This window comes from Schistocerca nitens, chromosome 11, assembly GCF_023898315.1.
Source record: "Schistocerca nitens isolate TAMUIC-IGC-003100 chromosome 11, iqSchNite1.1, whole genome shotgun sequence".
In the NCBI taxonomy this organism is placed as follows: domain Eukaryota; kingdom Metazoa; phylum Arthropoda; class Insecta; order Orthoptera; family Acrididae; genus Schistocerca; species Schistocerca nitens.
The window spans coordinates 130,027,962-130,045,000 of record NC_064624.1 but is presented as its reverse complement, the minus strand read 5'-3'; the positions used below and the strand labels follow the sequence as shown (position 1 = coordinate 130,045,000).

Genomic DNA, 17,039 nt, shown 5'->3' with positions numbered 1-17,039 from the left:
CTGCAGTTCGTGACTACCTGTAATCCAGTCACATACTATTTTCAGCCACATTGATTGTGTGTAGTGTGTTAACTTTTAAGAACCCGTTACGAAAAAACAATTTGTGAAACTGTACCACGTTAACCAAAAATTTGACGGTGTATAGAGCTAACTGCCGTTTTCGTCACAGGCGTCTAAAGCTAGCGAAATGAGGGATGCTCAACTACCGGACCTACCGATAGATGGCTCTACCAGCTGATTACTGTCGTCTGTATTGCCTGCCATATTCGAACTTGGCAAGAAGTTTCTCTCGGTCTGTACGGTGTATAAGGAATTATGGATTATCGAAATGGTGATTTCTTGTTCCGCTTTCAATTGTACGAAGCGGTGGAGTAAGGAGAGTGACTTACCATTTCACAGGTAATAGGACTACGGATGCAATGCGATAAAAATACAGACTTAGTGCGTTTGCTAATTCGATGTTTTTGACCAGGTTTCCTCTAAAGCACCCAGAGCTACTAAATACGTGGATTACTTCCGTGAAGCGGAAAGATTTTAATCCTACGTCTTGCAGTTACTTTGCGGAAACCATTTCCGACAAGATGATTACGTAGTGAACCCTGGAACGTGGAAGAAACGTCTCAAACCCGAAGCAGTGCCATCAGTTTTTGACTTTCCGACACATTTGATGCCACCAAATAAACAGCCACGACGACATGTTGTTACGATTTTGAGTGCCAACGATGATTCTCCATTTGAGGTAGCTAATTAATTTCCTTGCTATGTGTGTGCTTTTTACTTTTGTGAATTTATTTCGTACGCTACGTAGATCTAAGCAATGTTGTAATACAGGTCCATATTTTTGTTTTTAGCGTTCTGTCATGGAATCCGTGCTCGATTTTCCCATTGCAGACGCTACTGATTGCGGGGAGAATGTTGTCAATGAGAATTCTTCCGTGGAAAGCATGTCCCACTTATCCAATGCAGAAGCTGTGAATTGTGTCGAAAACGTTAGTATAAGGATGTTTTCACACCCCCATCGTTTTCTTATAATATTTTTTCATCAAGCCTTATTTCAATCATATATAACGAAATTATTTCTTTATTTCAGAGTGCAGTTGGTTCTTCAGTAATTGATTGTGGTATACAGTCGAAAGTAGAAATGGAAGACATGGCGACCGAAACTTGCATTATATTTCTTTTTTCCTCAGACATTGTGCACTAATTAAAACGTAAACTGAAGTGTGTCCGTGAAAAACTTCGAAGAAGGAAGTGTTTTCCATTGATGACATCATAAGTTCATTGAAGGAGAAGGGGCATCTTCCTGAGAAGTTACATCAATCATCAGAAAGGAACACAAGTGGAATTAGTGTGCATTGTAGTGAACACCTCTCTCTCGTCAAAGGGTAATAGATACACAACAAATGTGAAAATGTTTGCTATGACTGTGTACTTTTATTCACCAGCAGCATATGAATACCAGCAAAAATTAATGCCTCTGCCCCATACATCATTGATTTCCAAATGGGTGGCAAGTGTAGACTGTGATCCTGGCTTCTTAAAAGATGTTTTCAAGTACATTGATTTGAACCCAATTGTAAGGGACCAGTTCAGCGATTCATGTCTAATTGTAGACAGTATGGGAATTAGGAAGCAAGTAGTTTGGGACCAAGGAACTAAGCAATACACAGGTTTTTTAGACTTTGGTGGGGAAGTGCCTCAGTCAAAAGAAGTAATAGAGGCATCTGAGGCTCTGGTTTTCATGCTTGTCTCTATTAAAGGCAAATTTAAATGCCCGATTGCATATTTCTTTATCAATGGTGTACAGGCAAATAATCAGGCCACACTGATAAAATCTGCTTTAGAGAGGCTGCATAGTTCTGGCATTAGGGTTTGGTGTGTTACATGTGATGGCTGTAAGGTAAATATAAGCACTTTACGTTCACTTGGCTGTACTTTAAATTTTTCCAAGGGTGATTTTAAAAGCTACTTTCCTCACCGTGTGGAAAAATACAATGTTTATTGTATCCTGGGCATGTATATAATTAAGTTTGCCAGAAATGCTCTAGCAGAAGTATCTGCTATTGAGTCTCCAACTGGCATTATTAGATGGCATTTCATTGAGAAATTGAACAAGGTACAACAAGAAGAAGGTATGACATTTGCCAACAATCAGGACAACGTATAAGTAGTGTAAATAGAAAAATGAATGTTTCATTAGCTGCACAGACTTTTGAGTTCTAGCGTGGCAGATAGTATATAGTTTTTGAGGAGGGTTGGTGATCCAAATCTTATAGGAAGTGAAGCAACAGTAGAATTTTTGTATTATATTAATAGGATTTTTGATATTCTGAACTCCAGAAATCCATTAGGTAAAGGGTATAAGAGCCCCCTGAGACTTGACAACAAATCTTATTGGCTTGGTATATTCAGAGACACTGAAAATTATATCAAAAGCTTAAAAATCATTGGTGTTCCATTGCTGCTCCATGCAAGAAATACTTTTGCTTTTGGGATAATTTTCAGTATCCAATCAGTCAGGCACATAGCTCTGGCAATTATGCTTCGTGTTGAATCTCCTCTGAAGTATTTGCTAACTTATAAACTGTCACAAAACCACATAGAGCTTTTTTTTTTCCAGCATTCAGTCCAGAGGTGGTTGGAACAACATTACAAATGCATACCAGTTCAAATGTGCCATGAGAAAGTTGCTCTTGAGTAACCGTGTCACTGCAATGAATGGGAATTGCTCAAATTTTAATGTGTGTTGTTTGCCACCTGTTTATGATTTTCATGCAAGAAAGCATGTAGTTCAAAATGGTTGAAATGGCTCTGAGCATTATGGGACTTAACATCTATAGTCATCAGTCTCCTGAACTTAGAACTACTTAAACCTAACTAACCTAAGGACATCACACAACACCCAGTCATCACGAGACAGAGAAAATCCCTGACCCCGCCGGGAATCGAACCCGGGATCCCTGGGCCCGGGAAGTGAGAACGCTACAGCACGACCACGAGCTGCGGACAAAGCATGCAGTAGAAAGTGATGAAAGTGCTGCAGAAAATGAAGTAGAGAAGTGGTGTGCAATTCTTGATGATAAGTTTAAGTTCTCATTTTTCAAGCAAAACATACTCTATTATATTGCAGGGTATGTGTCATTGCGCCTTTCAAGGCAGATCACATGCAAAGACTGTCTTCACATACTGAAGCCATCAGTAGTTAAATCTGCATTAGAATGTATTTATCTCTATGCTTTTCCCAATATGGCCAATAAAAATGCATTTGTAAATTTTGTTAACTGGGGAAAATTGGTTAAAACAAGTGACTGCGTGTACTCTGTTGTAGAATACTCAGAAACTGTTTCAGATGTTTGTGATTGCTGGGGATATGCGACAGAAATATATACAGGCCAAGATTTTGCATTGTGTTAAAATTAAATTTGTAGATTACCCATCTCCTGCTCCTGCTCTTGGTCATGATTACCATTATGAAATTGGGATTGAGGACTTACATCAGACTCAACTTGTTTGTAAGATTGCCCTGTACTCCTGTACACACTTAAAAACATATGGAGAAAAAAGCCTGCTGAGAAAATTTTAAACAACAAATCAAGTATAAGGCAGAAGTTAAATAAACTCATATTGTTTAATCATGTATAGTGCTCACATTGGAAAAGATTATGTATTGGTACATTTCTTGCAGATGGGTGTGACATTTTGACAGACTTTTTAAAACTATTTTGTCCATAGATTTGTTGTTGTATAATGATGAACTTCAAAGGATGAATCAAATTGAAGTAAAATTAACTCTTTACATCCTATGTAGATATTGTAACAAAATTATAATTGTTTATTATATAAGCTTATTTTAAGATGTTTGGTGTTACAAAACATGAACTTGCATTAAAAACAGGTAATTTGTGTGAAATTAATGAAAAAAAAAAGTTCTGAGACTTATTTGACAGATAGCTTTCAGTGTGAGAAAATATTTCCCTCAATAACTATGTTAACTTGAATTTTTCACTTTAAGAAAACAGTTTAATCACAGAATGGGTGTGATCTAATGGAGTATGCAGTGGCCCTATGTTTCAAACAGTAATGTTTGTGGATACTCTGCAACATAAGAGCAATAAAATTGTTACTCTCTTAATTCTTGTTTTAATACTTCCTAGAATGAACACATTATTCCAATTGATCGTAAGCATTCTTATTACTTTAGAACCATTCTAGAATAAGGGGGCCTGATTCAGGCAAAACCTAATTTTCTGAATTTTGTCTTTATTTTGCTAGGAGGTCTTTCTATTATATTTTCCTGTGTTGAGGGAGGGGGAGGGGAAGAGAATGCAAATAATCATATAGAATTATCTTTCTAGCACTACAAAGTACTGAATATAGTGATTACAGTTACACTTGGAAATCTAGGAAATTTCAAAAAATGGTTCAAATGGCTCTGAGCACTTTGGGACTTAACATCTATGGTCATTAGTCCCCTAGAACTTAGAACTACTTAAACCTAACTAACCTAAGGACATCACACAACACCCAGTCATCACGAGGCAGAGAAAATCCCTGACCCCGCCGGGAACCGAACCCGGGCGCGAGAAGCGAGAACGCTACCACACGACCACAAGCTGCGGATTAGGAAATTTCAGTATTCATGTTACATGCCTAATTTTCATCAACATTTACCTTAATTATACAGTTACACTTTTTGCTGATTTGAACTGTGTACTACATGTTAAAAAGATTTTGTTTGGTCATGGTAATAACAGCATTTCATTTTTTTAGGTTATATGTCACATATGGAACTGAAATTATCAAGTTACGATGATAAAGGAAGGAATTAACATTAAGGAATCTTACTTCACAGAAATTATGTAACAATGGTTACACTTTTTGCAAGTTAACTTTAACATAAACCATTTAGCTTTCCATTAAGAGTGAAAGCAGTTGCTCGAGTCACGTAAAGAACAAAGTTTCCCATAGGGAACTAAGGTATTTTACGTTTGAGTTATTGCAGACCCAAAGTATTGTGATCTTCATATTTCTATTTAAAAAAGTTTGTAACTCAAATTCACAGACATTTTGGAATCTGTACATACATGTGTGTAACAAGGTACTTTTCATGTGTCATGTGGAACCTATAATTTTCTGGTTTAAATATAATTTATTTCATGAATTACCTTTAATACCAACAATGTCTGAATGCAATATTTACCACTTAGAAGAATAAATATTAGTGTACAGAAAAATGCGAGAGATTGTAATGTACAGAACTTGGAATGGCTCTTTATCAAGAGCAGGTAAAAAGAAGGCTTCTATTAAATGTTCAACGAAACCAGTCAGTACCTCTTAATTCACCATAGAGGTGATACAGTAATAAAAGAATTTACTTTTTTCAGAATTTCTGCTAAGTATTAAAAGTGTGAAGACCTATTCAATAAGTATTTGCTTTACCAATAACCTGTAGTACAAGCACATGTATAAGCAGGTAATTAAGGGAGTCAAGACTTATGTTAAAATTAAAGATACTGACTGGTATTACTTGCTCACAAAACATTGTAGTTGCTGTACAGTTTATGCTGTAAGTGGTGTACCCAATGTGATTCCTGGAGGACATAATATTCTGTTATCCTATGGGAATGCACTGCTACCACACCTATTGAAAGTAAGTCTTGCTGTACCAGAAAACAAATCTCCACTGTGACACCCTCATGTTCTTGGTATGCTATTAGCTATTATTACGGGAATACTCTTCACATGAAGGAGGGGATATATATATATATGAACTCTTTGTCTTTAAATATGTCTGCTTGTGTCTGTATACGTATGGATGGATATGTGTGCGTGTGCGCGAGTGTATACCCGTCCTTTTTTCCCCCTAAGGTAAGTCTTTCCACTCCCGGGATTGGAATGACTCCTTACCCTCTCCCTTAAAACCCACATCCTTTCGTCTTTCCCTATCCTTCCCTCTTTCCTGATGAGGCAACAGTTTGTTGTGAAAGCTTGAATTTTGTGTGTATATTTGTGTTTGTTTGTGTGTCTGTCGACCTGCGAGCACTTGCATTTGGTAAGTCACATCATCTTTGTTTTTATATATATATATATATATATATATATATATATATATATATATATATATATATATATATATATATATATATAAAAACAAAGATGATGTGACTTACCGAACGAAAGCGCTGGCAGGTCGATACACACAAACAAACACAAACACACACACAAAATTCAAGCTTTCGCAACAAACTGTTGCCTCATCAGGAAAGAGGGAAGGAGAGGGAAAGACGAAAGGATGTGGGTTTTAAGGGAGAGGGTAAGGAGTCATTCCAATCCCGGGAGCGGAAAGACTTACCTTAGGGGGAAAAAAGGACGGGTATACACTTGCACACACACACATATCCATCCACACATAAACAGACACAAGCAGACATCTCACAGGCAGACATATTTGTCTGCGAAATTTTAGTGACTTTATGGCAAAAGTGGTGCTTCCTGAACCCGCATCTTTTGAGCAAAACAAACCGACCGCTTCTCTGTGAGCACTTTTTGCGAAATTTCGGCGACTTTAAGAAAGGTCGCTGATGTGGGACAAACCTGCATCTTTCCGGCCAAAAGATAGCGGACACTTTTTGGCGGCCACTGGCTACTTCTTCGCAAAATTCTGGCGACTTTTTGGCACTCTCGTTTTGCGGTCGCTTTTTCTACGACTTTTTGGCAGTCACAAGTTTGAAATTTTGTGGGCGACGACCTATAAAATTATGCTTAGTAATGCTTATATGTCACCTTTATTATTTGCTCGTTGATGAACTTCCTATAATTATTTCTATATTGTCATCGAGTATGACCTCGTCCCAAAGAGCAGGATCATGGATGTATTCTGTAATCACTGTTTCCATTTATATATACAAAAGTATTTCTTTAATAACTCGAGGGAAGGATACCAATTATTCCGTCTTTTTCCTCTAGGAGCATATGTATAACACAGATTTTATTTCGGTTGTTCCAATGTGATACCTGTACCTTTGTGAACTTATCATATCTGAGAACGCATGCTGTTACAGCGTAATTACCTGTAAATACCACATTAATGCAATAAATGCTCAATGTGATGTCCATCAACCTCAAGGCATTTGGCAATATGTGTAACGACATTCCTCTCAACAGCGAGTAGTTCGCCTTCTGTAATGTTCGCACATGCACTGACAATGCGCAGACACATGTTGTCAGGCGTTGTCAGTGGATCACGATAGCAAATATCCATCAACTTTCCCCACAGAAAGAAATCCGGGGACGTCAGATCCGGTGAACGTGCGGGCCACGGTATGGTGCTTCGACGACCAAATCACCTGTCATGAAATATGCTATTCAATACCGCTTCAATCGCATGTGAGCTATGTGCCGGACATCCATCATGTTGGAAGTACATCGCCATTCTGTCATTCAGTGAAACATCTTGTAGTAACATCGGTAGAACATTACGTAGGAAATGAGTATACATAGCACCATTTAGACTGCCATCGATAGAATGGGGGCCAATTATCCTTCCTCCCACAATGCCGCACCATACATTAACCCGCCAAGGTCGCTGATGTTCCACTTGGCGCAGCCATCGTGGATTTTCCGTTGCCCAATCGTATTATGCCGGTTTACGTTACTGTTGTTGGTGAATGACGCTTCGTCGCTAAATAGAACGTGTGCAAAAAATCTGTCATCGTCCCATAATTTCTCTTGTGCCCAGTGGCGAAACTGTACACCACGTTCAAAGTCATCGCCATGTAATTCCTGGTGCATAGAAATATTGTACGGATGCAATCGATGTCGATGTAGCATTCTCAACACCGACGTTTTTGAGATTCCCGATTCTCGCGCAATTTGCTACTGATGTGCGGATTAGCCGCGACAGCAGCTAAAACACCTACTTGGGCATCATCATTGGTTGCAGGTCGCGGTGAAACTTCCTGTTTCCTTAAATAACGTAACTATCCAGCGAGCGGTCCGGACACTTGGATGATGTCATCCTGGATAACGAGCAGCATACATAGCACACACCCGTTGGGCATTTTGATCACAATAGCCATACATCAACACGATATTGACCTTTTCCGCAATTGGTAAACGGTCCATTTTAACACGGTTAATGTATCACAAAGCAAATACCATCTGCACTGGCGGAATGTTACGTGATACCACGTGATACGGGATACTCTACCTGTGCTGCTATAACACGTGCCTTTACAAGTACGACACAACATGTGGTTCGTGCACGATGGAGCTCCTGCACATTTCAGTCGAAGTGTTTGTACGCTTCTCGACAACAGGTTCGGTGATCGATGGATTGGTAGAGGCGGACCGATTCCATGGCCTCCGCGCTCTCCTGACCTCAATCCTCTTGACTTTCATTTATGGGGGCATTTGAAAGCTCTTGTCTACGCAACCCCGGTACCAAATGTATGTAGAGAATCTTCGTGCTCGTATTGTGGACGGCTGTGATACAATACGCCATTCTCCAGGGCTGCATCAGCCCATCAGGGATTCTATCCGTCAGAGGGTGGATGCACGTATCCTCGCTAACGGAGGATTTTTGCTCGAATTGTGCCCTCCGCCACACACCGCTTGGTGGCTAGCGGTGTATATATGTAGATGTAGAACCCAAAACTCAACCACCCTATGGCGCAAGTCGAGGAATATGCAGCCAACACAGTCGCAGAACCTTCTGAGACTCTGACTCAGACCCTCCACTCGGCTCTGTACCAAATATCCGCAATCGATCCTGTCTACTATACTGCAAATAGTGAACTCTACTTTCACCTCACAAGCAAGACTGGCAGCCTTCATCTCTTCTGTTAGCCGTTCGAAACCAGAGACAATCTCCTCCGATCCAATGCGACTCACATCATCGGTACTGACCTGAGCCACCACCTGCTGTTGGCTGTACTCAGTGCTCTTCAGGTGCTGAAGAAGTGTCAGCCTTAACTGACAGCCTGTAAGCTGTGGATGAGCATTTGTTATCAAACACTGAAGGCAGCTGCTAACTGCATTAATGGAAGCTGTTGAGCCAGACTCTGTAATTTATGTATGTGTATTTTGGGTCTTAGTATTCGTAATATTAGGTACACTACTGGCCATTAACATTGCTACACCACGGTGCTACAGACGCGAAATTTAACCGACAGGAAGAAGATGCTGTGATATGCAAGTGATTAGCTTTTCAGAGCATTCATACAAGGTTGGCGCTGGTGGCGACACCTACAACGAGCTGACATGAGGAAAGTTTCCAACCGATTTCTCATACACAAACAGCAGTTGACCGGCGTTGCCTGGTGAAACATTGTTGTGATGCCTCAGGTAGGGAGGAGAAATGCGTACCATCACGTTTCCGACTTTGATAAGGGTCGGATTGTTGCCTATCGCAATTGCGGTTCATCGTATCGCGACATTGCTGCTTGCATTGGTCGAGATCCAATGACTGTTAGCAGAATATGGAATCGGTGGGTTCCCAACAGCCTCGTATCACTAGCAGTCGAGATGACAGGCATCTTATCCGCATGGCTGTAATAGATCGTACAGCCACGTCTCGATGCCTGAGTCAACAGATGGGGACGTTTGCAAGACAACAACCATCTGCACGAACAGTTCGACGGCGTTTGCAGCAGCATGGACTATCAGCTCGGAGACTGTGGCTACGGTTATCCTGCATCACAGACAGGAGCGCCTGCGATGGTGTACTCCATGATGAACCTGAGTGCACAAATGTCAAAACGTCATTTTTTCGGATGAATCCTGGTTTTGTTTACTGCTTCGTGATGGTCGCATCCGTGTTTGGCGATATCGTGGTGAACGCACATTGGAAGCGCGTATTCGTCATCGCCATACTGGCGTATCACCTGGTGTGATGGTATGGGGTGCCATTGGTTACACATTTCGGTCATCACTTGTTCGCATTGATGGCACTTTGAACAGTGGACGTTACATTCCAGATGAGTTACGACCCGTGGCTCTACCCTTCATTCGATCCCTGCGAATCCCTACTTTTCAGCAGGATAATGCATGACCGCATGTTGCAGGTCCTGTACAGGCCTTTCTGGACACAGAAAATGTTCGACTGCTGCCCTGGCCAGCAACTTCTCCAGATGTCTCATCAATTGAAAACGTCTGGTCAATGGTGGCCGAGCAACTGGCTCGTCACAATACGTGAACTGTGATATCGTGTTGAAGCTGCGTGGGCAGTTTCACCTGTACACACCATCCAAGCTCTGTTTGACTCAATGCCCAGGCATATCAAGGCCATTATTACGGCCAGAGTTGGTTGTTCTGGGTACTGATTTCTCAGGATCTATGCACTGAAATTGTGCGAAGATGTAATCACATGTCAGTTCTAGTATAATATATTTGCCCAATGAATACGTGTTTATCATCTGCATTTCTCCTTGATGTATCAGTTTTAATGCCTAGTAGTGTAATAAATGTTAACAAGTGATTCTACACATTAATCACCCAATGTATTGCTCCCTACTACCCATCTGTGTAAAAAGGTCTGCCTATGACACTGTTGAGGGGTGTGATAGAGAAGTAGTGATTGAAAAGGGGATGAGACAGGGTTGTAGCCTGTCCCCAATGTTATTCACTCTGTACATTGAGAAAACAGTAAAGAAAACAAAAGAAAAATTTGGAGAAGAATTCAAGTTCAAGGAGAACAAATAAAAAGTTTGAGGTTTACCAATGACATTGTAATTCAGTTAGAGGCAGCAAATGACTTGGAAGAGCAGTTGAACAGAATGGACAGTGTCTTGAAAGGAGAATATAAGATGAACATCAATAAAAGTAAAACAAGGACAATGGAATTTAGTCGAATTACATTGAGTGATCCTAAGGGAATTAGATTGGAAAAAGGGACAGTTAAAGCAGTAAATGTTTTATTATTTGGGCAGCAAAATATGTGATAGTAGCTGAAGTAGAGAAGATATAAAATCTAGACTGGCAACAGCAAGGAGATCATTTCTGAAGAAGAGAAATTTGTCAGCACTGAATATAGATTTAAGAGTTAGGAAGTCTTTTCTCAAAATTTGGAAATTTGTGGTAAGATACTATGGGACCAAACTGCTGATGTCATTGATCCCTAAGCTTACACACTACTTAAACTAAGTTATGCTAAGGGCAAGACACACACCCATGCCCGAGGAAGGACTCGAACGTCCGACAGGGGGAGCTGCACGAACTGTGGCAAGGCGGCTGAGACCGTGCGGCTAGCGCGCACGGCTCTTTTCTTGAGAGTATTTGTATAGAGTGTAGCCATGTATGGAAGTGAACAATGGATGATAAACAATTTAGACAAGAGGAGAATAGAAGCTTTTGAAATGTAGAGCTTCGGAAAAATGCTGAAAATTAGGTGGTAGATCATATAACTAAAGAGAAGGTACTAAAAGAAATGGGGAGAAAAGAAATTTGTGGCACAGCTTGACTAAAAGAAAGGATCAGTTGATAGGACACATTCTGGGACATCAAGGGATCACCGATTTTTTATTGGAAGGAAGTGTGGGGTGAGGAGTGGGGCTTAAAATTGTTGAGGGACACCAAGAGAAGAATACAGTAAGCAGGTTCAGAAGGATGTAGGTTGCAGTGGTTTGTAAGAGATGAGGACACTTGCACGGGGTAGAGTAGTGTGGAGGGCTACATCAGTGTAGGCTTTGGGCTGAAGACCGTCACAATAACAACAACTATTACTACTACATGGAAGCTTATAAACAGTCATTTTTCCTTTGCTCCATTTGCAAGTGGAACAAGAAAAGGAATGACTTTATGGTGGTACAAGGTACCCTCCATCACCTAGAAGTGCCGGAGGGTTGTAGATAAAATGGGTCTATACAGACAAACAACAACCAGAAATTATGAGTGAAAATAGCAGTTCACAGAGAAGGCTTTGTAAGATCTTAATAAATTTTCGGATATGTTGTCATTTAATTGTTCACATAATTTTATGTTCAGTCTCAGTAATATGAACCTCAATGACTTAGCATCACCAAGAATTTCTCTTGGAGAAAAAATGCTTACTGAGAAACAGTAATTAGTTCTAAATGAGTGCATTTTTTGATATTTTTCTGCAGTGTGGTATATAGAGATCATGACAAGTTAAATGCACTCATTAGATTTATTATTTCTTTTAGCACAGGTCCAGGTTTACCCATCCAGTGTGACAGTAAAACAGAGTTGCTGAAGGATCTGAATCGACAGGTAATTAAACAATTTATGTGACTGTAGACTATGAGGCTTTGTTGTACTGTGGCACAGTTGTGGTGAAAGTAATGTGATGGATAACCACTATGTGTCTCCTCATAACAACATCGAGAATTCGACTCTGGTGGGTACACAGATGACAGATTCACAGTTACTTAATGTTCCCCTAGAGTAAAATGAGAAAATGCAGGCAAGGTACAGCATTTTTAGGCTTTGCACTAAATAATTAAAGTATTACCACTGAGCAGGTGAATATGAGGGTGAGTCAAATGAAAACCTTAAATATTTTTTAAAATATTATTTATTGTGCAGAAGTGGTACAAAGCTGTATCACTTTTCAAGATAATCTTCCCTACACTCAATGCAAGTCCTCCAGCGCTTACAAAGTGCATAAATTCCTTTAGAACAAAATTCTTTTGGTAGTCCACGCAACCACTCATGCACTGTGTGGTGTATCTCTTTATTAGAACGGAACATCTTACCTCCCATTGCGCCTTTCAGTGGTCCAAACATACGGAAATCACTTGGGGCAAGGTCTGGTGAGTATGGTGGATGAGGAAGACACTCAAAATGCAGGTCTGTGATTGTCGCAACTGTTGTACGGGCAGTGTGGGGCCTTGCATTGTCATGTTGCAAAAGGACACCTGCTGACAGCAATCCACGTCGCTTTGATTTGATTGCAGGCCGCAGATGATTTTTTTGCTCGCTCCCTTCGGTTCCGGTTGGTGGAAGTGAACCCAGGTTTCGTCCCCAGTAACGATTCTTGCAAGGAAGCCATCACCTTCTCGTTCAAAGCGCTGAAGAAGTTCTTCACGAGCATCAACACGTCGTTCTTTCATTTCAGGAGTCAGCTGCCGTGGCACCCATCTTGCAGACACTTTGTGAAACTGGAGCACATCATGCACAGTGTGGTGTGCTGACCCATGACTAATCTTTCACTATGGCTTCAACTGCTGCAATGTTCTGTGGAGTCACAACTCATTGCTCCTGACCTGGATGAGGAGCATCTTCCACTGAAGACACACCAACTTCCTACTCGATTCGTAGACTTGCTGCTGTGACAAACATGCATCACCGTACTGAACCTTCATTCGTCGATGAGTTTCAATAGGTTTCACACCTTCCCTACGCAAAAACCGAATAACAGAACGCTGTTCTTCCATGGTGCAAGTTGCAAGTGGAGCGGCCATCTTTATACTATTACTAAGATGGTATGCGTGCATCTGCACTATGCTGCCACCTACAGGCCATTCTCCATGCTGTTTGTGGCACGCTTACCAAGTTACAGGATAACGGCGCGAAATTTCGATTTGTTATTACAAATTTAAGGTTTTCATTTGACTCACCCTTGTAATTCTACAATATATATTTGTAGAACAGGTGCGGTTAGCACACGAAGAATGCTTACTTGTTAGCTGTGACATTGGCTGTTGCCTGGAACAGACAGGCTGGTGATCCTTCTGGAACACCTGGAAATCTCAGGGAATTACATATTAACTGCTAAAATCTGGTAAACCTGAGGAAATTTCAGGACTTTCATAAAATCTCACAGTTATTGAGTTTTATCAATCATAAATTTTAAAATTCAAAGATGTTGTGACTTACCAAACAAGAAAGCGCTGGTAGATAGACGCAATAAAAAACACACAAACACACACACAAATTTCAAGCTTTTGCATACCAAGGTTGCTTCATCAGGAAAGAGGGAAGGGGAGGGAAAGCTGAAAGGATGTGGGTTTTAAGGGAGAGGGTAAGGAGTCATCCCAATCCTGGGAGCGAAAAGACTTACCTTAGGGGGAAAAAAGGAAGGAAAAAAGAACCCCAAAAGTGCCCCACTTGTGACAGGATACTTTCCGGGACTGGATCAGACTCTGAATGTGGCTCTCCAGCAGGGATATGATGACTTCCTCAAATCCTGCCCTGAAATGAGATCCATCCCTCACGAAATCCTCCCCACTCCACCAATACTGTCTTTCTGCCGTCCACCTAACCTTCGTAACCTATTGGTTCATCCCTATGAAATCCCCAAACCGCCTTCCCTACCCTCTGGCTCCTACCCTTGTAACCGCCCCCAGTGTAAAACCTGTCTCGTGCACCCTCCCACCACCACCTACTCCAGTCCTGTAACCCGGAAGGTGTACACGATCAAAGGCAGAGCCACGTGTGAAAGCACCCACGTGATTTACCAACTGACATGCCTACACTGTGAAGCTTTCTATGTGGGAATGACCAGCAACAAACCGTCCATTCGCATGAACGGACACATGCAGACAGTGTTTGTTGGTAATGAGGATCACCCTGTGGCTAAACATGCCTCGGTGCATGGCCAGCACATCTTAGCACAGTGTTACACTGTCCGGGCTACCTGGATACTTCCCACTGACACCAACCTGTCAGAACTCCGGAGATGGGAACTTGCCCTTCAATACATTCTCTCTTCCCGTTACCCACCAGGCCTCAACCTCCGCTAATTTCAAGTTGCCACCCCTCGTACATCGCTTGTCATTCAACAACATCTTTGCCTCTGTACTTCCACCTCAACTGACATCTCTGCCCAACCTCTTTGCCTTTACATATGTCTGCCTGTGTCTGTATATATGTGTGTGTGTGTGTGTGTGTGTGTGTGTGTGTGTGTGTGTGCGCGCGCGAGTGTATACATGTACCTTTTTCCCCCTACGGTAAATCTTTCCGCTCCCGGGATTGGAATGACTCCTTACCCTCTCCCTTAAAACCCACATCCTTTCGTCTTTCCCTCCCCTTCCCTCTTTCCTGATGAACCAGCCATGGGTTGCGAAAGCTTGAAATTCGTGTGTGTGTTTGTGTGTTTTTTATTGTCTCTATCTACCAGTGCTTTCTCGTTTGGTAAGTCACAGCATCTCTATTTTTTTCTTATATATATGGAACGCTGCATATCCCTCCCATCCCCCCCCCCCCCGCCCTCCACCACCCCCCATCCTCAGTTTACCAGGAACTTCTTAATAACACCTGAAATTCTCAGTGTAAGAGTGGGTATCCTGCCTAGACGGGAGTTTGCCTCTTATTATTAACCATCCTACCAAAAGGCATATCCAACATGTCCTGTTTGTTTTCGTTTGTTCAGGAAACAGTGCAGGTGTTGAGGAGCTATGACTTTGAATTAGCCTGTCGGGCAGCAGTTCACAAGACACTGGCATGGAAAGGTAAGTTGTTGACCTTTAATTTGTCGCATAATTTAGGTACTGTCAGGGCGCACTCTGCCCCGGTGTCAGTTACCCCCACGTGATCTACACTATCATTTTTCGTGATGTGGTAAAAGCCTAAAGGCCCTTTCATTATTGTTTACCTTTTTTTGCAGGTTCTATGGCAGAATATCAACTGTTTACTATGGAGGATGAAATCTGTGAAGAACTGTTACAGCAACAGGCTTAAGATACAGGTCGAATGCAAAAGTATCGGCAGCTGGTGTAATGAGACGAGCAATGGAATCTTACACGATGAAGATGATCTGCAGATTTTTCTGGAGATGAAACTTTTTCCCCGAGTGACTGTGAAATATAGAACTCAAGCGAGATTTTAAAACTATTTATTCTATGTATGTTTGCATTTATTCCACTAAAAAATGTAATTACCCATCTTCCTGGACATGAAATCAGGGCAAAAGGCCTTGCCAAAGACAGTGAAACCTTTTTGCTATTTATCACTGAGGGAAGGACTGACCTATCGGTGAAATACACCGACGAAGAAACTGACTGTAAAGCAGAGAAGTACAAGATATCATAGTAGGACATTGGTAGAAGTGAGTCAACAGAAATCAAAGCTGTTGTAGGCTTGTTGTTCATGTCTGGGGTTCTTAAATATTCTAGATTGACTTTAACAGACATGTATTCTCCAGTATATAGCTCAGCTGTATGGAAGTTGAAAAAAAACTAATTTCTACTCGGAGCAGTACATTTTGATACAAAAACTACAACGGATCTTAGAAAAGAAAGCGACAAATTTGCCACATTCCTGGAATTTTAAAATTTGTTCAACCAGAATTGTTCAGAATACTACAGCCCTTCAGAATATTGATGCGACCCTTTTGAGCTGTGGCAGCACATACCCTTATATATCCCAAATGCCACATAAATATGGTCTTCAGATCATTGCAATATGGGATGCGCGAATATTTTATTTTTGCGGTGGGATTCCTTAAGTTGGCAGGGAGAACAGACCTGAAAGTATCTTGCTCTTGCAAACACAGAATGTTCTAAAGCTTACTGAGACACAGGCAGGAACCAACAGCACCAACAACTGGTTATCCTCTTGTGAATTCATTGAAGAATTACATAAAAGAAAACTCACTTTAGTGAGTACACTCCAGAAGAACAAAAAATAACTCCCACCATCCATAATAAATCCAAAGGCCATAATAAGAATTCTTCAAAATTTCTGTATAATGATCTGAAGGTGCTTGTTTCTTTCTCTCTGAAGAAAAATAAAATTGTAGTCCTCATATCATCCGTGCATTCCACTGACGAAATTGACGAAAAACAGCCAGAAACCTGCCGTAGTTGAATTCAATAATTGGACTAAAGAGGGCATGAATGTTTTTGATAAGTAAAGTTATGCAAAATCCATTAAAACAGTGGGCAAATCACTGCCTTATGCGATACTTCTGTGGCATTTTAGATGCAGCAGCAGTAAATGTCTACATAATCCACAAGCTAAATATGCCATAAGAACATAAATGCAAAAGACACTTTCTTTTGCATCTGTTACGCCACACGTGAAGAACATGATGATAAATCCCCACATTAGTAAAACACTGAGAGGAGAAATATACACCA

General features: G+C 41.0%; 2 long non-coding RNA genes across 2 annotated transcripts; both read left to right on the top strand.

Annotated features, from left to right (window-relative positions):
• The first annotated feature begins 283 nt into the window (after window positions 1-283).
• On the top strand, window positions 284-3,722 carry LOC126213552 (uncharacterized). Its single transcript, XR_007541255.1, has 4 exons — window positions 284-399; window positions 473-739; window positions 852-989; window positions 1,091-3,722. It is a non-coding gene; the product is annotated as an uncharacterized LOC126213552 (long non-coding RNA).
• A 1,170-nt stretch (window positions 3,723-4,892) lies between these two features.
• Window positions 4,893-15,364, top strand: LOC126213557 (uncharacterized). Its single transcript, XR_007541260.1, has 3 exons — window positions 4,893-4,977; window positions 12,162-12,228; window positions 15,332-15,364. It is a non-coding gene; the product is annotated as an uncharacterized LOC126213557 (long non-coding RNA).
• The last annotated feature ends 1,675 nt before the right edge of the window (window positions 15,365-17,039 follow it).